At 52.9% G+C, this 24073-nt stretch overlaps 1 protein-coding gene and 1 long non-coding RNA gene across 2 annotated transcripts in view; one reads left to right on the plus strand and one right to left on the minus strand.

Annotated features, from left to right (window-relative positions):
• The window catches only part of LOC123350391 (zinc finger protein 850-like), a 586050-nt gene that overhangs the window by 376868 nt on the left and 185109 nt on the right, over positions 1 to 24073 (minus strand). The window lies entirely within an intron of this gene.
• LOC123350401 lies at positions 7700 to 14359 on the plus strand. The gene is made up of 4 exons (XR_006573752.1): positions 7700 to 8096; positions 12834 to 12916; positions 13818 to 13923; positions 14304 to 14359. It is a non-coding gene; the product is annotated as an uncharacterized LOC123350401 (long non-coding RNA).

The raw sequence follows: 24073 nt of genomic DNA on the forward strand, positions 1-24073 counted from the left end.
AACCAGATTTCAGAAAGAATGAGTCCAGAATGCTGTGGAAGAGACCATTGTGTAGCAGTGCTAAATCCCTTCCCACCTCCCTCACCCCCAGATCTAGGAGAAGGACTCGGGACACAAATTTTCCCAATGAAACTGGAAGGTCCTGGAGTTTTCAAGATGTTTGTGGATTTAAGTGGATAGAAAGTTATCATAGCGACAGGGCATGTGGCTGGGGAATGCCAGGCAGTGTTTGGGAGCGAGGATTCTGGCACAAGCTGATCAGAGAGAAGGAGCATGGTTAGTAGCAGCCCCCAGAGCCCCCATCCACAGGCCCCCCAGACCCCTCCAGTACCCAGACCCCAAAGCCAGGGTCCCACCAGATATTCCCTGGCACCCAACCCCCAGAGTCCCTGAACAGGGACTCCAGACACTGCGGCCCCGGGGAGAGGGGGCCCAGAGAGCTCCGTGAGCTGCTGTTGCCTGTGGTTGTAGCCCTGAGGATTAATCTGTTGGTTTGTATAAAATGTCTTTTTGATAAAAGTGTGTAGGCTTCATAGATTATAGAATTATTTGCAACAGAAATGTAAAATGCCTATAGATATCCAGGACAGACATCCTGGCCAACATCCTGCATGATGCTGAAGCAACCTTTAGGACCCTTACTCAGAAAAGTAATAATAGAATACAGACCTTTTCACCTAGTAAAGGTGGAAAGTGGGGATTTCTGCCCACAAATGTAACAAGTACACCACAAACTGCGTACATATGTGTCATTCATACGCATATCTATGTTGGCCTATGAGGGATGGTACCCTAACCTTTCCATGGGGGAAAGACAAATTTGGGCATAGGATTTCCGAATAAGCCCTATAAGAAGGGTGTTGATACACCATATGGGAGGCGATACATCCATCTTTCTATCTTCCATCGTCTCACCCTGTCTCACCTACGAAAGCTGTCAACTACTGATGGTATTTCTTTTCACAGCTGTAAGTATAAAGAAATCTAATGTTTGCTTTATCTTTTGAAAGCATCTAGTTTATAGACTTATACTCAGTCTTTTTATTATTTCCTTTTAAAATAGGTGTTAATAACACCTAAGTTCAGAGTGAATTAGAACTGTGTATTATCATAGATTTATATCTCTTATAGAACTGTGATATTTGTAACTTTGTAATCTCAAACTGCTTTTAACATTTTACATTTACTTATTGTTTCATTGATTTTAAATAAAAGGTCTTGATTGACTAATTTTGCCTCAGTGTAAGTTCCTGTCATATACCCCAATCTCCTTGTATAAATTCTGTGAAGCCTGATTTAGGACGAACTCTTATCTTCTGATCACACATATTGGCAAACCATACCCATATTATTAATATCTATTAATTATGACTAACATTACTAATTAATTAGAAAATTAATTATTAAATAAAACTAAATTAAGTGGATAAATTCCACTGACCCTACTAACCCACCCCAAATCAGGCTACATGGTTACCTCCCCTGAAGCTCCCATTAGCTGGGAACGGGGAACTGCGGCCAATGGGAGCTTCGGGAAAAGTACCCATAGGCAAGAGCAGCGCAGGGAGCTCTCTGCTCCCCCTCCCTTCGGGGCCGCAGGGCTGCGGCGCCCACCTCTTCCTGGAGTGGAGCAGCACAGGGCCGGGGCCGGCAGGGAGCCTAACCTGGCCCCGATGCATGCTCCTGCCACCCCGGAGCCGCTCCAGGTAACCAGCACCGGGCAGGAACCCAAACTCCTCCTGCACCCCAGCTCTATGCCCTGAGCCTCCTGCCTGCACCCCAACCCCCTGCCACACTCCGCTCTCCCTCCTGCACCCCAATGCCCTGCCCTGAGCCCCCTGGCGCACCCCATGGTCAGGGATGGAGTGGGGGGAGGGGGGCAGGGCCGGGGACAGCAGAAGGCGGGTGATGCGGCCCTTGGGCCAATGTATGCCCTCCTGGTGTTTTGAGTTTGAGACCCCTGCTCTAACCCCCTGTCCCACCTCCCCAAGAGATGCCCACCCCCGCTGTTCTGCAGCCAATAGGCACTCAGCAATACGCACCTCCAGGACTCATAGCCTCAGGGCCGGGCACATCAGAACCACCTCCCCAAAACCCCAAACCTCCAGAACCCACCAACCTGACTAGGGTACCCCCTGCCCAGTCACCCAGAGGCCTCCCTCTACCACAATCTCCCTTCAGCTCCAGCTCAATCTCCCAACACAGGCATGCGTCTCCTCCCCCCCCAGCAACAATGTTACCTCACAGCGTCTGCTAAGTGGATAGAAAGTTATCACTGCCCCCTGCTGGCCAGTCACACACGCAGATGGAGACCTGGGGGATGCTTCTTTAACAGGAGAATGGAAGGCATGGACAGCCAAAAATAGGTAAGAAATGTCCATGCCTTGTCACTAGCAAATAATGGCATCCCAGAGGTGGCTGCACCTTAGGACTGCAGGAAGCAGCCACTCACAGAGACCATTTGTCATGGGATTTGGGATACTTCTGGACCCACGCTGCTCTCAGAGTGACCTCCTCATCTCGTGCCAGCTGGAGAAAAGAAGAGGGTCCAGCCAACTCTTCTGTTAAGAGCTGGGGAGGCCTCTGGTTTTGATGTGTATTAAATATGTATAGAGAGGAAAGTGGAAAATCAGAGGGATTTTATATCAGTTGTTGATATGAGGTAAAATCTGAGTGTTTCACATCGATATTTGATAACTGAACAGAGAGAAAATGGGCAACCTTTGCAAACATTTTATATCCATGTTCAGGAATCTGAGAAAAGGTGTAAATCTGAGATTTTTTTTAGTATTTTATCATTAGAGAGACAGGGGAAAATCTCATGCCATATTCAATTAGAAATAGACAATTAGAGAAAAAGTGGGGCTTAGGATATTTTATATCAATCTTAGACATTTGCAGAGAATACATGTCACAAGCTAAGCAATTGATTATATGAGAGAAATACACCAAGATCTGAGGGGGTTTTATATTGCTATTAAATAACTAGAGGGAAAAGGGGGACTGTTGGACTGGATTTTATACGACTGTCCAATACATAAACAGAAAGTGATGAGTCCTCCCTCTGCCACCATTCCCATGAGGAGCTGATTTAAGAGAGCAAGGGAGGGGGAGCTGGAAGGCTTCCTGGGTGAGGGAAGGGGGCAGCAGTGAGGGGATAGGCTGGTGACAGGTAACTGTGTTGGTAGTTAGGGGGCAGCAAGTGGGATTGGGAACCGGGGTCTGGGCAGTCCTCATGGGGGTAGTGATCAACGGCTCCATGTCTAGTTGGCAGCCAGTTTCAAGTGGAGTGCCCCAAGGGTCAGTCCTGGGGCCGGTTTTGTTCAATATCTTCATTAATGATCCGGAGGATGGTGTGGACTGCACTCTCAGCAAGTTTGCAGATGACACTAAACTTGGAGGAGTGGTAGATACGCTGGAGGGGAGGGATAGGATACAGAGGGACCTAGACAAATTAGAGGACTGGGCCAAAAGAAACCTGATCAGGTTCAACAAGGACAAGTGCAGAGTCCTGCACTTAGGACGGAAGAATCCCATTCACTGTTACAGACTAGGGACCGAATGGCGAGGAAGCAGTTCTGCAGAAAAGGACCTAGGGGTTACAGTGGACGAGAAGCTGGATACGAGTCAGCAGTGTGCCCTTGTTGCCAAGAAGGCTAATGGCATTTTGGGTTGTATAAGTAGGGGCATTGCCAGCAGATCAAGGGATGTGATCATTCCCCTCTATTCGACATTGGTGAGGCCTCATCTGGAGTACTGTGTCCAGCTTTGGCCCCACACTACACGAAGGATGTGGAAAAATTGGAAAGAATCCAGCAGAGGGCAACAAGAATGATTAGGGGGCTGGAACACATGACTTATGAGGAGAGGCTGAGGGAACTGGGATTGTATAGTCTGCAGAAGAGAAGAGCTCTGATGAGGGGGAGGGATAGCTCAGTGATTTGAGCATTGGCCTGCTAAACCCTGAGTTGTGAGTTCAATCCTTGAGAAGGCCATTTAGGAATCTGAGGCAAAAAAATTGGTCCTGCTAGTGAAAGCAGGAGGCTGGACTCGATGACCTTTCAAGGTCCCTTCCAGCTCTAGGAGATTGGTATATCTCCAAATATAACCTTTTAAGAATGAGGGGGGATTTGATAGCTGCTTTCAACTACCTGAAAGGGGGTTCCAAAGAGGATGGATCTAGACTGTTCTCAGTGGTAGAAGATGACAGAACAAGAAGTAATGGTCTCAAGTTGCAGTGGGGGAGGTTTAGGTTGGATATTAGGAAAAACTTTTTCACTCAGAGAGTGGTGAAACACTGGAATGGGTTACCTAGGGAGGTGGTAGAAGCTCCTTCCTTAGAGGTTTTTAAGGTCAGGCTTGACAAAGCCCTGGCTGGGATGATTTAGTTGGGAATTGGTCCTGCTTTGAGCAGAGGGCTGGACAAGATGACCTCCTGAGGTCCCTTCCAACCCTGATATTCTATGATTCCCTTCCCTGGCAGAGAACGGGCATCTCATCCCATTCCCCACTCCAGGGCAGCCATGTTCTGGAGAATGACTCAGGGCAACAATTTCCCACCTTAACAAGCAGGGGCGGCTCTAGGAATTTGGCCGCCCCAAGCAGTCATGCCTGCGGGAGGTGCTGGTCCCGCGGCTCGGGTAGACCTCCCGCAGGCATGACTGCGGAGGGTCCGGTGGTCCCACGGCTCCAGTGGACCTCCCATAGCTGCAGAGGGTTCGCTGGTCCCGCGGCTCCGGTGAAGCATCCGCAGGCATGCCTGCGGGAGGTCCACCCGAGCCACGGGACCAGCGGACCCTCTGCAGTCATGCCTGCGGGAGGTCCACCCAAGCCGCGGGACCAGCGGACCCTCCGCAGTCATGCCTGCGGGAGGTCCGCTGGACCTGCGGCTCCGTTGGACCTCCCACAGGCATGACTGCGGAAGGTCCACCGGACCCGCCTGCCGCCCTGCCGGCAAAAGGCCGCCCCAAGCACATGCTTGGCGCGCTGGGGTCTGGAGCCGGCCCTGTTAACAAGGACAAATCGCTGCGGATAAAAAGGGTGGGAAAATCCCCCACATTGGAGAGATTTGAAATTGACATTTGAGAATTATGGAAAGACCAGGGGGAAATCAGGGGAGCCTTTGAGGGAGAAAGGAGGGGGAATCTCCCCGGATTTGATAGCCCCGTGTGAGACACTTAGCAAGAAAAGCGGCCGAACTAGAGAGAATTTGTATCGGGGCCGAGAGGCAAGTGGCACAAACAGGGACAAGATCCAATTAACTCCCCTTCCTCCGCCCGCGACTTCCCCCCTCCCCGAATTTCCTGGCTGCACAGAGACAGTTCAACCCCCCGCGTCCCACTCACCTTCCCGCCCCGCAACTCCGGCTTCTCCCCTCCCTGCCCGACACCCCCTCCCCCCACAGGGACCCTCCCCCCGCCGGGCCCAGGCTGCGCCCCCCATCCCAGCGGGGCCGGGGCGGATCCTGCTGCAGCTCCGAGGCTTCTCCCAGGTTCCCCGGGGCAGAGTCACTTTCCCGCCCGGCCCCGGGTCTCTCACTCACCGGGGGCTCCGGGCCGGGGCTGGCAGAGCCCGGGGCTGCCCAGGGGGCGGGGCCCAGCTGGAGAAAGCCCCCCCCGGCCGGGCACGGAGGGGTTAATGCCGCCCCCCCGCACAGACTTGGAGAGCAGCAGCTGCTCTGCCTGGGCCCGGCTCACACGGAGGCAGCAGCGTCTGGTCTGGCGCATGCGCAGTAACAGCTGCTGAACCCCTCCCTTACCAGGACTGGAAACGGTGGAAGCAGCCCCCAGGCAGGCTGGGAGATGTAGTTCCTGACTCTCCCTGGAGCGGAAGTGACGTTGGGCAGGGGGGAGGATCAGCCGGGTTTGTGCGGGTCCGTTGCAGCCTCTCCCGGGGCCGGAGAAAAGTTTGTGCCCTTTTCCCTTTGTGCAGATCGCGGCGGGAGAGAGACCTCAATTAACCGCCCCGTGCCGTGCCCAGCCCGGGCCCTGCTCCCGCTGGAGCCGCCCCGGGCTCTGCCCGCCCCGCTGCGGAGCTGCAGCCTCCAGGTGCCGGGGCCGGGCGGTGACTCTGCCCCAGTGTCCGTGGGGGGGGACCCGGCATCTCGCAGCGCCGGGATCTGCTCCCTGGGGGGCTCGGAGCTGCTGTCCCCGCAGGAGCCCAGCGCCCCCGGGCCCGGCCAGGCTCTGCCCTGGGGCCCCACGGGGGGTCCCGGAGGGAGGGGCCCGGCCCCACTGGGGTCCCTGCGTGGGGCCGGGCGGGGGCTGCCGGGGGGGGAGTGAGACCGGGCTGGCGCGGGGGGACCTGGGAAAGGGGCGGGTGAGAAATGTCTGTGCGGCCCGGACATGGCCGGGGGGGAGGGAGGGGAGAAGAGCAGGTGACCCCCGAGGAGCGGGGAGAGAAGGGGGGGCTGAGGTCCCCTCGGATTTATTGCTGCCCCCTCCCATGGGGACCCCCCCGTCCTCTCCCGTCCTGCCCCCTTTCTCGCTAGAGAGCAACGAGCAACATCCAGGGTGTCCCCCCCCCTTCCCTCAAATCCCTGAGAAGTTCCCTGCTCCCCTCCCCCGATTGTGCCCCATTTTCTCTCCACTTCGCCAGTGTCCAGTTCAAATCTCAGGTTTGGGGTGTTTCCCCCCATTTTTACCTGCAGTGATTCGTCCTTGTTTAGGTGGGAAATGGTTCCCCTGGGTGATTTCTGAACTGGGCAGAGGGTTAATGGGCAGAGGCTGGGGGAGCCCTGAGACGGGGACACCTCTGGGCTGCGCTGAGGGGGGGCCACTCTCTGCTGGCAACAGGGCATGGGAAGGCCCAGGAAGGGGAGGAAGGAGCAAGTGTCCCCCATGGAGACAGCCCAGCCCCAGGTTTCTCAATCCCAGCTACTTCCCCTCCCCCACCCTGTCCAACTCAGCACTCACCCCCCACTCACCTGCTAGTCACATTCCCAGACCCCACTGCCAGTGACCTCACTCCAGCCCCACTCCTTTCCCCTGTGAAAGCCACATCACCCAGGTCTCCCTGCTGGCCCTCTGCATGTGAGGCAAGAAGAATCCATCCCATTCTGTTGTTGATTGAATATCGCTGTATAATCCCCTCCAATTTCCCCTCCTTTCTCTTGAACTGTTGAATGGTGACATAAAATCTCCCCAGACATTGGTGCTTCTCTCTTACATTGGCAAATATTTAGTTTGTGCCCCATTTTCTCCTCAGTTCTGAAATACTGATATCAAATTCTTGAAAATCTTCCTGCTTTTCTCTCCAGGTGTGTTACTGAGATCAGGACTCTTATACTGAGCGTGGTGCAGGCCTTGCCTGAGATCAGGTCCCCCAGTGCCGGGCACTGCACAAACCCTGACCGAGTTTGGGGCACTGGTTGTGCCAGGAACTGCACAGACCCCTGCAGAGAGCAGGGACCTTGTTGTGCCGGGTGCTACAGTGACCCTGACTGAGCTCCGGGCCCCTGTTGTGCCAGGCCCTGCATCAACACCAAGCGAAATCAGGCTCCCACTGTTCCAGGTGCTGCAGAGACAGCAAACAAAACCAGGGACCTTGTTCCTGGAGCTGCAGAGACCCCAAGTGAGATCTGCACCCTGTTCTGCCAGGTGCTGCAAAGACCCCAACAGAGGTCAGACCCCACTGTTGTGACAGGTGCTGTGGAGACCCCAAGTGAGATCTGTGCCCTTGTTGTGCTGGGCACTGTAGAGACCCCATCTGACATTAGCCCCCCACATTGTGCCAGGTAAAACTGAGACCTGGACTGAGATCATGGCCCCCCTTGTGCCAGGCAGCACACGACTGTGGCCCAGATTTCTGCCTCCATTGTGTGGGCACTTCAGAGGCCTCGACTGAGATCTGTGTCCCCATTGGGCCTGGCACTACATTGACCCTGACCCTGATCATGCCCCACCACTGTAATGGGCACTGCACAGACCCTGACAGAAATCCTGCCTCCATATTTTGCCAGATGCTGCAGGGACCCCAAACAAAATCAGGGATCCTGTAATGCCGGGAGTTGCGGAGCCCTCAACTGAGGTCAGACCCCCTGTTGTGCAGGAGCCCTGCACAGACACTGACCAAGATCAGGGTCCCCATTGTGACAGGTGCTGAACAGACACCAAGGGTATCTCTACCCTGCCATTAAAACCCCCCAGCTGGCCCATGCCAGGTGACTCAGGCTCATGGGCTCAGGCGAAGGGGCTGTTTAATTGCAGTGTAGATGTCTGGGTTTGGGCTGGAGCCAGGCTGTAGGACCCTGCGAGGTAGGAGGGTGCCAGACCTTGGCTGCAGCCCAAGCTGGAACTTCTACACCACAATTAAACAGCCCCACAGCCTGAGCCGTGTGAGCCCAAGTCAGTGGTACGGGTCAGCCACCGGTGTGTAACAAGTTTGCATGGAGAATTTGGGGCAATTGGAAACCCAGATTGTTTCAATTCTTGCCTCCCCCCTTAACCGCAAGCCCAGCGTGTGTGTGTACAGCGTTCTTTTGGTCTGTGTTTGCTTTGCATTGGCTTCCAAGGGAGGCTGTGGAATTTCCTTCATTGGAGGTTTTTAAGACCAGGTTAGAGATACGCCAGTCTGGGAATGTCTAGGGATACTTGGTCCTGCCTCAGCACAGAAGACTGGAGTAGACGACCTCTCAAGATCCCTTCCAGGCCTCCACTGAAATAATTCTCTTTTGTGCTGTGTCCTGTTCTGCGCTGAGCTGTTTTGCATGGTGCCATTTGGAACTGTGATCGCACCCTGTTGTGTAGCAGTTTTATGGTGAATTGTTTTGCCTCAGCTTGTTTGGTGCCTGTGCTGTGTTGGTTTGAGTTGAGCTATTTTCCATTGTGTACTTTTGTCCTAGGATGTCACAGTTTGCATCGTGTTGCTTTCTTTTCCTTTGTATTGTCATTTTATGCTGTGGAGTGTAGGTTGTGGTTTTTTTTCCCCCTGAATTGCCTGACATTATGTTGTGGTGAGTTTTATTCTGTATGTTGTGTTTTTATATGTATATATTGCATTGCATCCTAGAAATGTAGGGCTAGATAGGACCTCAAGATGTCATCAAGTCCAGCTTTCTCTGCTGAGGCAGGACCAAGTCTATGTAGATTATCTCTGACAGAGCTTTGTCCTATTTGTTCTTAAAAACTTCCAGGGAAAGAGACTCCCCAGCCCCCCTTGTAAGACTGTTCCAGAGCTGAACTGCCTTAGCTCTGGGGACACCCACACAGATTTTAGTGGTGAGCAGCTCTGGAGAGAGAGGAAACCCCAGTGAGTGGGCAGCTGGGTAAAGAGACTAAAGTTGGGAGGAGAAACATTGACGTGTCCAAGGTCACCCAGGCTGTCTGTGACCGAGCTAGAAATAGGTTCTAGTGCCACCGTACTGCTGTTTCTGAAGGTCTCTGCCACACTGGTGTTTTAGGCACTGGTGCAAACCCTTAGTGTAGACAGAATTTACAGTAGTGTACTCTGATTGGTACTGGTGCACCATGTCCCTGTTTGAAGGTTTGAGGTGGTGGGGGCGGGAGGAAGTGACCTCACAGAGGCTTGGGCTGGCTGAACAGTGCAGCTGGTAAGGGAGGGGCAGCAGTGAGTGCTGGAGGTATGAGCCAGGAGCAGAGCCCCACAGGACTGGACACTGACTTCTCCTGGCCCAGGGGACACACCCCCAGCGAGGTGGTTTGTCCATGGATGTGCAGGCTGTCTTGGCAGGGCAGCTCATTTGCAGTCCCGGCACACCTCTTCCTGCAGCCTAATACAGTGTGCTCTGGGGACCTTTCCAAGCTGCGGGTGACGGGGCTTGGGAGTTAACAGGGTCTGTTCCTGGCTCTGTCATGGACCTGTTTAGTGACCTTGGGGAAGTCACACCCTTCTCTCTGTAACACTGTCTTCAGTGACTCGAGAGCACAAGCACCAGCCTCAGGCAGACTGGTGAGAAGCAGGGCACAAACCCCAAATTGAGTGTGAGGTCTGTATGGAGATTTCACCAACCAAGAATCCAGTGTAAATGCTTCAGGCATTGTAACAGCATTAACATGGAATCACAGACAGTCCTCTTGGGTGATCCCATAGATTTTACCATGCAGGTGACCTCACCTTTGTGACAGGTGGTCCCTTACTCCAGGAGTTCCCAACCTTTTTCTTTCTGAGCCCCCCCTCCCCCCCCCACACACGCTATAAAAACTCCACTGCCCATGTGGGCCACAATAACAGGTTTTCTGCATGTAAAATCCAGGGCTGGCGTTAGGGGTAGCAAGCAGGGCAACTGCCTGCAGGCCCCATGCCACGGGGGCCCCACAAAGCTACATTGCTTAGGCTTTGGCTTCAGCCCTGGTGGTGGGGCTCAGGGCCCTGGACTTCAGCCCCATGTGCTGGGCCTCAGTGAGTCTAATGCCAGCCTTGCTTGGCAGCCCCCTGAAAGCTGCTCATGGCCCCCCAGGGGTCCCCTGGTTGAGAACCACTGCCTTAAACCACGAATCACAGCAATGTTCAGGTTACTGCCAGTCCCAAAGGACCAGTCACTTCCTTAGGTCAATTAAATCTTAGATCTTCCAACAAAGACACTTGTAGCCAGTCCTGTCATAACCTGTATTAAGATTTATTTAAAAGGAAACAAGAGTTGTTAACAAAGTTAAAGCAGGTAATCCTATAGATGAAGATGAGTTGCAGTCTTAAATTTCAAAGGTAACAGAAGCTTCTATAATAAGCAAGCTCTACATATTCTTTAGGACTAACCCAGGCTAAGAAGCTCTGGATCTCTTGCTTATGCCTAGAAACTTTGCCCCCCAGAGTCCAAGCTGCATACAGATAATCAGTTCCTTCTGTATGGGGTTTTTCATCCCCTTCCTACCATGTGCTCTGAGCTGGAAACTCAGCTAATGGGAAGTGAAGAACACAACAACAGTCTTGTGTCTTTGTTAACATCCCATAATAGTCTCTCTGGTGTTGATGGACCTTTCCTACCAGGCAGGGTGTAACGCATTCGGTTGCCAATCAGCACTTCACATAGGTAAAGTCTCTCTCCTGTCTGGTGATTTACAGAGCCACAGAGGCTCACAATGCAACTAGTCAGATGTTAACTCAGGCAGCAACTCACAAGCATTCAATAAAGTCTAAACACTAAACACATTCTTATGCTCACAGTCTGTATGACGCGTATCTATTCATTTGGACTCACTGGGGAGCCATAGAAAGAAACAAGATGTGCTGAGGCAAGAAGGCCCAGTCTCAGAGTCCCTGGGGTCACGCTTCCGAAAAGGTAAAACTAGGCCCAGCCCATGAAAGGGGCACTGCCAGGAGAGACTATATAAAGGCTGGAGGATCGACTAACTTAGCTGGCCTTTGGTTCATAGAATCACAGAACTGGAAGGGACCTTGAGAGGTAACTAGTCCAGTCCCCTGCACTCAAGGCAGGATGAAGTATTATCTAGACCAGGAGTGGCCAACCTGAGCCTGAGAAGGAGCCAGAATTTACCAATGTACATTGCCAAAGAATCACAGTAATATGTCAGCAGCCCCCATCAGCTCCCACCCACTGCTCCCAGTGCCTCCCACCCATGGGAAGCCACACTAATCAGCACCCCCCTCGCACCTCCCGATCAGCTGTTCATGCTATGCAAGACATTTGGGGCGCAGGGGGAATGGAGCAAGGGCACGGCAGGCTCAGGGAAGAGGGTGGGAAGGGGTGGAGTGGGGGCAGGGCCTGTAGCTGAGTAGTGAGCACACTCAGCACATTGGAAAGTTGGTGCCTGTAGCTCCAGCCCCAGAGTTGGTGCCTGTACAAGGAGCCGCATATTAAATTCTAAAGAGCCACATGTCGGCCACCCCCTGATCTAGACCATCCTTCAGAGCTGTTTGTCCAGCCTGCTCTTAAAAATCCCCAGTGATGGAGATTCCACAACCTCCCTAGGCAATTTATTCCAGGGCTTAACCACCCTGACAGTTAGGGAGTTTTTCCTAATGTCCAACCTCAATCTTCCTTGCTGCAATTTAAGCCCATTGCTTCTTGTCCTGTCCTCAGAGGCTAAGAAGAACAATGTTTCTCCTTCCTCCTTGAAATGAACTTTTATGTACTTGAAAGCTGATCATATCTTCTCCAGACTAAACAAACACAATTTTTTCAGTCTTCCCTCATAGGTCATGTTTTCTAGACCTTTAATCATTTTTGTTGCTCTTCTCTGGACTTTCTCCAATTTTTCCACATCTTTCCTGAAATGTGACATCCAGAACTGGACACACTACTCCAGTAGAGGCCTAATCAGTGCAGAGTAGAGTGGAAGAATTACTTCTCGTGTCTTGCTTACAATACTCCTGCTAATACATCTCAGGATTATACTTGGGTTTTTTGCAACAGTGTTACACTGTTGACTCATATTTACCGTAGCTTGTGATCCACTGTGACTCCCAGATCCGTTTCTGCTGTGCTCCTTCCTAGGCAGTCATTTCCTGTCTTGTATGTGTACAACTGATTGTTCCTTCCTAAATGGAGTACTTTGGATTTGTCCTTATTGAATTTCATCCTATTTACTTCAGACCATTTCTCCAGTTTGTCCAGATGATTTTGAATTTTAATTCTATCCTCCAAAGCACTTGCAACCCCTCCCAGCTTGGTATCGTCCACAAACTTTATAAGTGTAACAGAGAGACTCTGCTACTGGGAGGGTTTCACCATGTCTCAGAGGGTTACACCCTGGTGGGAGGGGGCTAGGCCTGTACTGGAATAAGGTCAGTCTGTGCTTCACAGTGTGGCAGAACCTAGAATGTCCATTACCTAGAATGTCCTGGGGGGGATTGACATGTGGAAAGAACAGAAACCCTGTCTGAATTCTCTCACATTGCCCTTCTCGCCCTGGCAGGCTACAGAATAATGTCCACGTTTCGCCCCAAATCATCCCGTCCTCCCAGCGGGAAGGAAACGGCTGCAATGGAGCTGGCTCAGGTAAGGGATTATCAGGGAGCTGGTGGTGGGCTCTGCTTGGAGGGAGAGGAGAAGTAAATGTATAGGAGGGTGGAAGCTGCTAGAGGTAGTGGGAGGCAGGAACTATCTTGGGTGTGGAATGGGAGGGGACAGGATGTGACAAACCTGCTGAGACTTGTGTACTCTAGGGTGTGATGGGCTTTCACCCCGGTGTGAAGTCTGGGGGGCTTCTGGGAACCACTGTCCCTCTAACCCTCAAATTGGGCTGGCCCTTCTCACACTGCTTAGCTGGAGATTCAGCCAGCCTCTCCAGGCCCTGTTATCACCCAACAGGACAGCAGGTGGCACCATGCATCCAACTAAGCTACCTGAGTGCTTTACCTAAGCCACTCAAGGACAGCCAATTTCCCAGCCATAAGTGGTAGCAAATAGATCAAAGCAGATTATTTAAGAAATAACCACAAACTCAAACTAAGCCTAACATACACAGGCAGACTGAGATTTTGATTCTTTGTTTTCATACTCCTGTAACTAGTTAAGTAATAAAAAATACTTGTATGTTCTTAATGTATAGGCTTTAGAGGCAGGCCTGAATATCTCTGTACTAACAGAGGATTCTACTCCTTCCCCCATTCTGTGTTTCTTTTCTATTTAGATTGTAAATTCTTCAGGGCATGGGCCATCTACTATTCTGTGTTTGTACTGTGCCTAGCACAATGGGGACCCCCTGTTAGTTGGTCCCTAAGCACTGAGGTAACGAATATGATTTAGAATAATAACTCTCCTGCCACATTGAGCCAAGGAAGCTGGCCCTGGGATGTTACTGCTTAAAAATGAGCTGGGCTTAAAAACATGGAATATTTTTTGTGACAAGTATCCTACAAATTCCACTGACCTCCCTTGTTTTCTTTGCCTTGAGTAGAGTTTCCAGTTTCGAAACCTGATGTGATTTCGCAGCTGGAACGAGGGGAAGAGCCGTGGGTCCCGGGTCTCTGAGAAAGAAGTGCCCCTCAGAGCTGCCTGCACAGGTGGGGAATTGGTTAAACCAACTCAAAAACTGTCTGTGAATACAGGAAACATTTGGGATGCCCTACAAAGACCTTGTGAGCTCTCCAAGTTCAGGATTGTTCCCTGCAGATGTGGCATCATTAGATAGATGTCACAGCATCCCACCTATCCTGACTGACAACTGGCAGCAGGTCCCTCCCCAATCTCGCTTTCCCCTGAGAGTTCTGGTGAGATGCAGACCAAAACTGATCCCTTCCTTTCTCCTCTGGGGAGGGGTTTGGGGAAAATCTGCAACATATATTTTGGTTGGTTCATCTCTTTTTCCATTCCTGTCTCTGAGATTTCCTTTCTCTCAGGCACAGAGAGTGACCTATGTCTCATTCTCTCTGTCTCCCATCAGGTGATGGGATGGTGAGTGATAACAAGGAGGAGAAACCCCAGCAGGAAGATGCTGAGCAAGTAGAACCACATGGGACATTATCAGGAAGATCCAAAGGGAATGTTTCTGCGAGTTGTGCACTCCCAGAAAAAGCAAAAGCAAAAACCTGTGAGACTCAGCAGAGGCCAGAGGAAAACTTCTGTAGCTTCTCAGACCTTATTACAAGTGAGAGAATCAACTTGGAAGACACACGTTACACAAGCCATGAGTGCGGGAAACGCTTCAATTGGAGCTCACACCTTATCACATGTGGTAGAATCCACACAGGAGAAAAACCTTATGGATGCTCTGAGTGTGGGAAATGCTTCACTCATAGTTCAACCCTCATTTCACATCAGAGAATCCACACAGGAGAGATGCCCAACACATGCTCTGAGTGTGGAAAAAGCTTCAATCGGGGCACAAACCTTATTAAACATCAGAAAATCCACATGGGAGAGAACTGTAATAAATGCCTTGATTAGGGCTGGCCAAAGGTTGGGGGAGAGTTTTTTTGTTGTTTTTATCGCATTTGCTCATTCCTGCATTGTGATCTTTGCTCCATCTTCACTGTGGTCTCTCAGCTCCCACCGATGAGTTACCTACTTCTGCATTTTGCAGCTCACCCTTCTTTGGGGTCAGTCCTGTGATCTTTTCTATCAACTCCTTTCCTTTTGAGTCGTAGGAGTGTGTCCCTCCAGCCAGGAATGTTCATCAGCTCCAGGTGGGAAAGAGGTTTGATCCCAACAAGCTACACTGAGGCAAAAACTACCTGTGCCTTCCCTCCACTAGGGCTGTACATGGCGTTGGCTGCTCAAGTTAGTGATCTTGGTGTAAAAAGACAATTACAGTTGTAGAGCAGATGCAGCCCAGGTGCAGTGGTTGGCATTAGCTTTCCCCTTGACCTGACCTAAACTCCTGTGGGATAAGTAATGAGAAACACTGAGGTTGTTTTGCTTCTGAGATAAATTAATTATGCTGGATCTGCGTGTAAAGACCTGGCTCTGGGTTTGTTTTCATTAGTTAATTAACTGTAATTAGGAGAAGGAGCTAGACAGGTGTGTCGGATGTTAATTATCCCAACTAGTTACAGTTGTTTCTGTTACCTTAATTAACCAATTGATCATTACCTGATTGCTGAATGAAACTATGTATAAAAGCATGCTGGGATAGAATAAAGGAGAGCTCTGCTTACAATCGCATTTTGGCTGTCAGACTCCGTTCCTGTTCTGTGGTCTAACAAACTCCATCACTTTTCCTAGTCTAAACAAACCCTGAGCATCACGGTTATACTGTTCCCCCATTTCAAACCAAGTGTTAATCATCGAGTTCCCTCTTGGGGAAGAAATCGTTTCATTCCCAGTTGCTCTGATGTTGCTTCAGGTTGTGCTGGGGAGCAGATATTTTTGCTACTATTTTCCTCACTTAAAATATATTGAACTATAACAAAGAGCAGGAACAGGGCAGGGATAGGGAAAAATGTCATTTCACCTGCTGTAACAACAGAAGAAGTTAGTGTAAGTCAGAGGGATTCCATTATTTCCTATCACTATTCCAATCCCCGTTCAGTTGGTTAGGTCAATATTTTTTCTAAAGGGCTGAGAAGAGGATTCCCTAGTAAATGACTTGGAACTAAGCAAAATACCCATGGATTTTACTACCAAAGCAGTTGTGGCCCAGGCCCTACAGGAGTCGCTCCTGAAGATATCTCCTTCCTAATCAGCTGCGTATTGTCTATTATTTGGGAAATACAATCCCTATTGAGGTAGGGATGGGAAAAATGGAAATGACATTTGTCTTCAGCTCACCCCTGGAGGTGCTGCAAATGTGATATAGCTGCAGAAAGATACCTGTTTTTAATAGAGACCTGACATTTGGTGTCTTACAGGGATTCTAAACTGCACCTGAATTTAGTCCCTAATTTAAATCTGTGCCTCCAGATTAAAGAAATAAAAGGGCATAGTTGGGGGAGTTGTACCTCACTATCGCTACTGATCTGTTGTGCAGTTGGTGAAGAATTCTACGCCAGAGAAGTATAAAATTACTCCAAGTAAGGTCACAGATTTGACAAGAACTCAGGTAGAAATTGCAGGTACTGGTGGTTGATTTTCACCCCCGCAATGGAAGCTATGGTAAACTCTTTTTAGACCCCTGCTCCCTAGTTAAGTGGCCTTGGTCACACTCCTAAAGGACACCATGATTAAATTGGGAACAACTGTCTCTTACCATTTCAATCCAAAGTTTCATGAAGGGCAGAGAGAAACAGCTGATTCCTTCAGAGCCATTCCATGCCTATGGGTCCCAGTCTGGCTGCCTTGTTGGACAAAAAACACTTCCATGATGGGAAAACAATTGTAGCCAATGAGGGAATGTATCAGATTCAAAGTTCAGACTGCAGGATACTTGAATGCTGAGTCCAGAGTCTGTGGTTTAGTCCAGGCCTGCACAACTTGTAAAGCAGCGAGAGCAATATTACGCCAAAGAAAACAGCTGAGGGCCAAAACCCCCCCGACCCCACTGAACCCCCCCCAATGCCACCCAGCCCCACAAAACACCCCCCCAAGCGCTGTCTGCCCCGTGGAAACAAACCCTCCTTCCCCAGCACCACCCCGCCAAAACAGCAGTATTGAACCTTGGTAATAAGTTATAGCTGGCCCCTAAGGTAGTATAATTATGGTAAAAGAAAATTCTTTTTGCTAGAAGTAGAATAAGATCTCCCCCCCACTTTGTAATCAATTGGCCTGTTGAATGAATGAGGTGTGACTAAGGAAGAGGTGGAAGGCAGCACCTCCAGACAGCTGCAACCCTTGGAGAGGGGATGGGAGCCAGACCAGATCAGTAGAACAGGTCAGCCACTGACTCACTACTCGCCTCCTCAGCCTCCCACCCCCCGCTCACCTTCTCAACCCCCTTCCCCCACCACCAGCTCACCTGCCCCCCCCCCCCGCCAATGCCTGCCCGCTCACCTCCTCAGACCCCCAGTCCCCCAGCTCACCTCAGCTCTCCCCTCCCCGGCTCGCATACTCATCCCCTGCCACTGCCTGCCTGCTCTCCTCCTCAGCCTCCCACCCCCCTGGCCAGAGTTGAGCTACCAAAATCTTAACAACCAGTTCCTGCCTTACCCCACACAGGGGTTGTGTCCCCCCGGGACACCTGCCCCCAACCAACCCCCTGCATTCCTTTTACGCCTCCCCCCCCCCGGGACCCCACCCACTGCCCTTCCCTGTCCCCTGACTGCCCCGTCACCCCATCCAACCTCTCCTCATTCCTGATGGCCCCCCTGGGACCCTTGCCCCATCCAACCACCCCTTCTCCCTGTTCCCTGACCACCTCTGGAGCCCCTGCCCCTGATGGTTCGCGTGGGAAGCCTGGGAGGACTGAGAAGCAAATGGCGCCTTCACACTCAGGCCCAGGGAGGCAGAGGGGAGGTAGGTGAGCTGGGGTGGGGAGCGGTTCCCCTGTGCACCCCCCAGGTTACCTGCTGCAGTGCGGGTGGCCCCCTGCCCCAGGTCACCTTCTGTCTCCGCCTTGCTGGGCTGGAGCGTGAAGCCGCCACACCGCTTCTCTTCCCTCTAAGGCTTCCTGTGCAAACAGCTGATTTGCGGGAAACAGGGTGGGGCATTCAGGGGAGGAGGTGGAGCGGAGGTGAGCTGGGGTCAGCCACTGGCTCACCTGCCCCCTCCCACCACTGCCTGCCTGCTCGCTTCCTCAGGCCCCCTACCCTGTTGCCAGCTCACCTGTCCCCCCGCCACTGCCCACCTCCTCAGCCCCCCTCCCTTACCTGCTATTGTGCCATGCAGGAGGCCTGTGATATGCAGGGGGTCAGATTAGATGCTCTAATGGTCTCTTCTAGCCATAAAGTAGACAAATATTCAACAGCGAGGATGATTCACCACAGGAACAAGCTACCAAGGAAAGTGGTGGATTCTCCGTCTTGTGACGTCATTTCATGAAGACTAGATGCCTTTCTGGAATGTGTTTACCCCAAAAGTAGCTAGTGTGTCATACAGGAGGCCTGTGATATGCAGGGGTCAGATTAGATGCTCTAATGGTCTCTTCTGGCCATAAAGTCGACTAATTTCTGAAAAACTGAGTGTAGCACTGGGAGCAGCATCTGATGTTTTACTGTCTAGCCGGCTTGCTTCCTAGAATGAATGCTCCTTGAGTGGGGTGATCCACAGGGAGTAGCTCAAACCTCCAAAGTGCCTGGCCAGGGGCAGGACATTAGCACAGCAAGGGAGGGGTGTGGCAGTGACATCACAAAGGCCTTTTGCAGGACCTCAGACTATTGGTCAAAGGTGGTGGGGAGGTGGTGACCTCACAGAGAGGTCCTGCCTGTTTGATGTCAGTATAAGGGCGAGGGGCCAGGGAAACCTCAGAGACCCCTGTGGCTTTGCTTCAGCAAGTCTCCTTCTCCAGGTCTCTCTTTGAGGACTGAGATAGTATTCGGGTTCATGTACGTGAGCGCCAGGAGGAACCTTTTTCGAGTTTTCTCTTTCCTTTTTAGTGATTTTACTAGAAAAGAGATGTCCCTGTTTAGAAGGTAAGAGCCTGCTCGAGGTTTGAAACCTGTTCTGTCTGAGTCATCTGGTGAGAGTTGAATTCTAGGCATAGAAAACACGAGCTTAAGGAGGCAGAATTTTATTGCGCACCTGGGATTTTGTCCCTTAGAATCACTGGGGACATTGGGGTTTGTCCTTTGTTTCACCTTTTCGTCCATCCATCCCTCCCTCCTTTCTCTTCGCCTCTTGCTTCGTTTGTCCTTTCTCCTGTTCCCCTCCCAAAACCAGGAGAGGTGTGGGTGTGTGTGTTGTGTTGCATGTGTGTTGTGGCGTAGTGATCCCAACCAGTGACCTGGGCCATCCTTTGGGCTCTCTGGTGAGAACCCTCAGCCTCCCATCCTCAGTTTCTACCCTGATTGGCTGAGCAGGGGGTTATTGCCAGGGAGGAGACTCAGGTCTTGTTGTTTTTTTTTAAGACCAAGTAAATAAGTCATAAGCAGTTGTATGTTTGATGAATTTTGCTGCTTCTCTGCATTAATTGTCTCTGAGCAGTTCATGATTCTCTCTAACATTGCAGTTCTCCTAAAATACTGGCTGAATAATTACTGTGCACTGTTGCTGGTCTGGAGCTCATCTGAGAGCACTTTACTCAGGTCATTCAATGTATGAAATTTAAGATCCGATGCTTAGTTTGAAAATCAGGGCTCTTGGGTCCTATTCCCAACTGTGCCACTGGCCGGTTGTGTGACCTAAGACAAGTCAATTCTCCTTTCTCAGCCTTAGCTTCTCCCTCTTTCAAGTAGGGATAATAATGATCTGCTCCTACCTACCTCACGGTGGGTGGAGGTAGAGCCAACTCTAGGTTTTTCTGTCCCAAGCAAAAAAAAAATTGGCTGCCCCCATCCCAGCCCTGGGCTCCTCCCTGAACCTCCCTGCTGCTCAATCCCTGAGCTCTGCCCCCTCCACCCACACCCCCTGCCGCCCCAGCTCTGGGTTTTGTCCATTCTACATGTCAATTCTCCCCTTGATTTTTCCCTGTTAATGGACACTCTAAGTTCTGCCACACTGTGAAACACAGAGTGACCTTATTCCAGTACAGGCCTAGCCCCCTCCCACCAGGGTGTAACCCTCTGAGACATGGTGAAACCCTCCCAGTAACAGTCTCTGTTCTTCTTCAAGTGATTGCTCCTATGCATTCCAGTTAGGTGTGTGCGCCGTGCGTGCACGGCTCTCCGGAACATTTTTACCCTAGCAACTCCGGCGGGCCGGCTGAGCGCCCCCTGGAGTGGCGCCGCTATGGCGCCTGTTATATACCCCAGCCGGCCCGTCCACTCCTCAGTTCCTTCTTACCGCCCGTGACGGCCAGTTGGAACGGTGGAGTGTTCCTTCACCTCCACAGCCCTAGCGTTTCTCCGTATCTTTAGTGTATATAGTTGTTTAAATTAGTTTGTAGTTAGATTAGTTGAATAAGTTAGTTGTTATAGTTGTGATAGTCATAGTATTGTAGGGAATTAGAGGGGTTAGCCCCTCTTCTTCCACAGCCGGTGCGGGCTCATGCCCAAGGCACCGGGCTTTAAGCCCTGTGCGGCTTGTCAGCGGCCTATGCCCATCGGCGACCCGCACGATTCCTGCCTGTGCTGCCTTGGGGAATCGCACAGGACTGATAAGTGCCCGATTTGCACGGCATTCAAGCCGCGCACAAGAAAGGAGCGAGACTCTCGACTTAAACAGCTCCTTACGGAGGCGGCACTTCAGCCCCCCGCTCCGTCCCCGGCGCCGCCGAAACCATCCTCGGCGCGCAGCGCACCAGCGGCACCGAGCCGTCCCGGTACCGAGGCTCCTAAAGGGACGCAGATGGCACCGAAGTCCCGGCACCGTTCCCTCTCTCCCCAGAGGAAGCGGAAGACGGCGCACCCGGCTCTTAAACCTGCAGCTTCGGGACAGCTTACCCAGCCATCTCCGGCACCGGCTGTGGTAGTGCACAAGCCGTGCACGGTCCCGTTGACTCCGGCACCTGAAGCGCCGTCGAGTCCGGTACCTCCCTGCTCCCTGGCGCCGGCCGCGGTAGAGCTCCATCTCCCGTCCACGCCTGAAACATTTGTGACGGCGAGAGAGCTTATTCAGCTCGTAGAGGCACCGAGCCTCCGGCCCCCGGCACCACCGGTGCGGGCTGTTCAATCGTTGGGCAAGCCGGCAATGATGCGGCCCCAGACCCCTGACGGGAGAGATGGACGACGCTCCAAGCCTCGGACCCGGACCCGGTCCCGATCCCGATCCAGGCAACGGTCGCCGTCACGTCGGTCCCGATCCCGGCACCGATCCCAGTCTCGGTACCGCTCCCCGTCCCGGCACCGGTCGCAGTCCCGGTACCGCTCAGTTTCGCAGTACCGGTCGCACTCCCGGCACCGCTCACGGTACCGGTCACCGGACCGACGGTACCGTCGGAGATCCAGTTCCCGGTACCGCTCTCGACGTCGCGACTCCCGCAGCCGCTCTCGTCACCGACGCTCGAGGTCACGCTCAGGCTCCCGGTACCGAAGTGGTCGACGGTCCAGATCGCCATCCTGGCACCGTGACGGCCGGCACCGCTCCTCGGCACCACCCGGGGACAAGCTGCCTCCCTCCGCGGCGCACTCCATCAGCGCCTCTGCCCCCCCGTGGCCTTCGCGTCAGCCGTCGGTCGCCTCCCAGGCGGGCAGCGAGTCAGATCTCCGGGCTCCCACCCAGAGCCAGCACCTTGGACACCAGCAGTGGGGTTTTTGGGTCCCTTGGGCCTGCCATGAGTCCCAAGGGCTCCCCTTGTCCCAGCGCCCAGTGGGTGCTGAACGTAGAATACCAGAGGCCACGGTGAGCCGCCCTCCCCCAACTCCACTGGGAGAGACCCTACCGTCGTCGGATCCCACAGTGCTTCCGTCAACCTCCCAAGCCCCTGACCAGCCTCAGGCAGAGGTGGTGGTACAGACTCTTTCTTCATCTTCCTCTCCGGATGAGGCGGTGGCGGGTGCCGCCACGGTGGACCCTCCCCCAATTGACCTGCGGGCCCACCAGGACCTTCTTCGCAGGGTGGCAAAGGCCATTGACCTCCCGGTGGTGGAGGTTCCGGAAGATGAAGACCCAGTGACAAACGTCATCGGCGCGGAGGCCCCGACGCGGGTGGCCCTGCCTTTTATCAAAACAATTCAGAAAAATGCCATGACCATCTGGCAGTCGCCGGCGTCCGTCCCCCCTACTGCAAGGGGCGTTGAACGTAAATACTCGGTCCCCCCGTGGGATACGAGTATCTGTACATTCACCCCGCTCCGGACTCACTCGTCGTCCAGTCTGTTAACGACCGTGAGCGGCCAGCCCCAGCACCGAAGTCGAAGGACGCCAGGCGCATGGACTTGTTGGGCCGCAAGGTGTATTCCGCGGGGGGTCTTCAGCTGCGCATTGCAAACCAGCTGGCCCTCTTAGCCCGGTACGCATTTGACATTTTCGTGTCCCTCACGAAATACGCGGAACTGATCCCGATGGCTTCCCGCCAAGAGTTTTCGGCTCTGGTCGAAGAGGGCAGGACAGCCTCCCGCTCTTCCATCCAGGCTGCTCTGGATTCGGCAGACTCAGGGGCCAGAACCTTGGCCTCTGGAGTAACTATGCGGCGCATCTCCTGGCTACAGTCCTCCACCTTGCCGCCGGAGGTGCAGTATACCCTACAAGACCTGCCCTTTGAGACTCACGGCCTGTTCTCAGAGAAAACGGACTCGAGGATACAGACCCTGAAGGACGGTCGTGTAGCTATCCGCACTCTGGGTATGCACACACCAGCTACCCAGAGGCGCTCCTTCCGCCAACAGCAACCCTTCCGGCCTTTTACCCAGGCCAGGTCAAGGCCCTATAATAGTCGGCGCAACGGCCTCAACCGCCGTAGACATTCAGGCAGCAGGCACAACCAGGCCCAGGCGTCGTCCAAGGCCCCGCAAGGGCCCAAGCAACAGTTTTGATGGGACGCCCGAGGACAGCTCATCAGTCTATTCCCAGGATCCAACCCCTTTGTTTTGCAACCGCCTTTCCCGCTTCCTCCCGGCGTGGTCCCAAATAACATCGGACAGCTGGGTACTCCGTACTATCCAGTATGGTTACCATCTTCAGTTTATTTCGCCCCCTCCTTCCCACCCACCTTCCCTGTCCCTCTTCAGGGACCCCTCTCACGAGCAATGCCTCCTGCAAGAAGTCGAGACTCTGTTGAGGTTGGGTGCCATAGAGGAGGTGCCGCAAGACAGGCAGGGCAGGGGATTCTATTCCCGTTATTTCCTCATCCCCAAAGCGAAAGGAGGCCTCAGACCCATACTGGACCTCCGGGAGCTCAACAAATACATGGTCAAGCTCAAATTTCGCATGGTAACCTTGGGGACCATCATTCCTTCCCTGGATCCGGGAGACTGGTTTGCCGCCCTCGACATGAAGGACGCATACTTCCATATCGCTATTTACCCTCCCCATCGACGCTACTTGCGCTTTGTGGTCAACGGTGCGCACTACCAGTTTGCGGTGCTACCCTTCGGCCTATCCACCGCGCCGAGGGTCTTCACCAAATGCATGGCAGTAGTTGCTGCAGACCTCCGCCGTCGTCGAGTTCATGTCTACCCTTATCTCGACGACTGGCTAGTTCGCGGGCCATCCCACCAATTGGTAGCAGACCAAATTGCCGAGATACTCTCCCTGTTTCGGACTCTAGGCCTTCTCGTCAATGCCGAGAAATCCTCGCTGACTCCATCGCAGAGAGTGGAGTTTATAGGAGCGGTCCTCGACTCCACGGTGGCCAGGGCCTGCCTCCCTCGCGCTCGACACCAGACGATGGTCTCCATCATCCAAGACCTGCACGCTTTTCCCACTACGACGGTTCGGTCCTGCCTACGCCTCCTGGGCCACATGGCGTTGTGCACGTTTGTCACCGCCTACGCGAGACTGCACCTTCGCCCATTTCAATCTTGGCTGGCGTCGGTGTACCGCCCTCACCGCGACTCCATAGACAGAGTAGTCACGGTCACGAAGCCTACCCTAGCTTCGCTCAATTGGTGGCTGAACCCAGAGGTTGTATGCGCAGGAGTCCCGTTCCGCCCTCCTCGTCCGTCCGTGACACTGACAACAGATGCCTCAGCGTTGGGATGGGGGGCACACCTGGGCGACCTTCACACCCAGGGCCTCTGGTCGCCCCAGGAGCTCTCCCTCCACATCAACGTCAGGGAGCTGTGGGCAATTCGCTTGGCGTGC

This window comes from Mauremys mutica, chromosome 15, assembly GCF_020497125.1.
Source record: "Mauremys mutica isolate MM-2020 ecotype Southern chromosome 15, ASM2049712v1, whole genome shotgun sequence".
Lineage (NCBI taxonomy): Eukaryota > Metazoa > Chordata > Testudines > Geoemydidae > Mauremys > Mauremys mutica.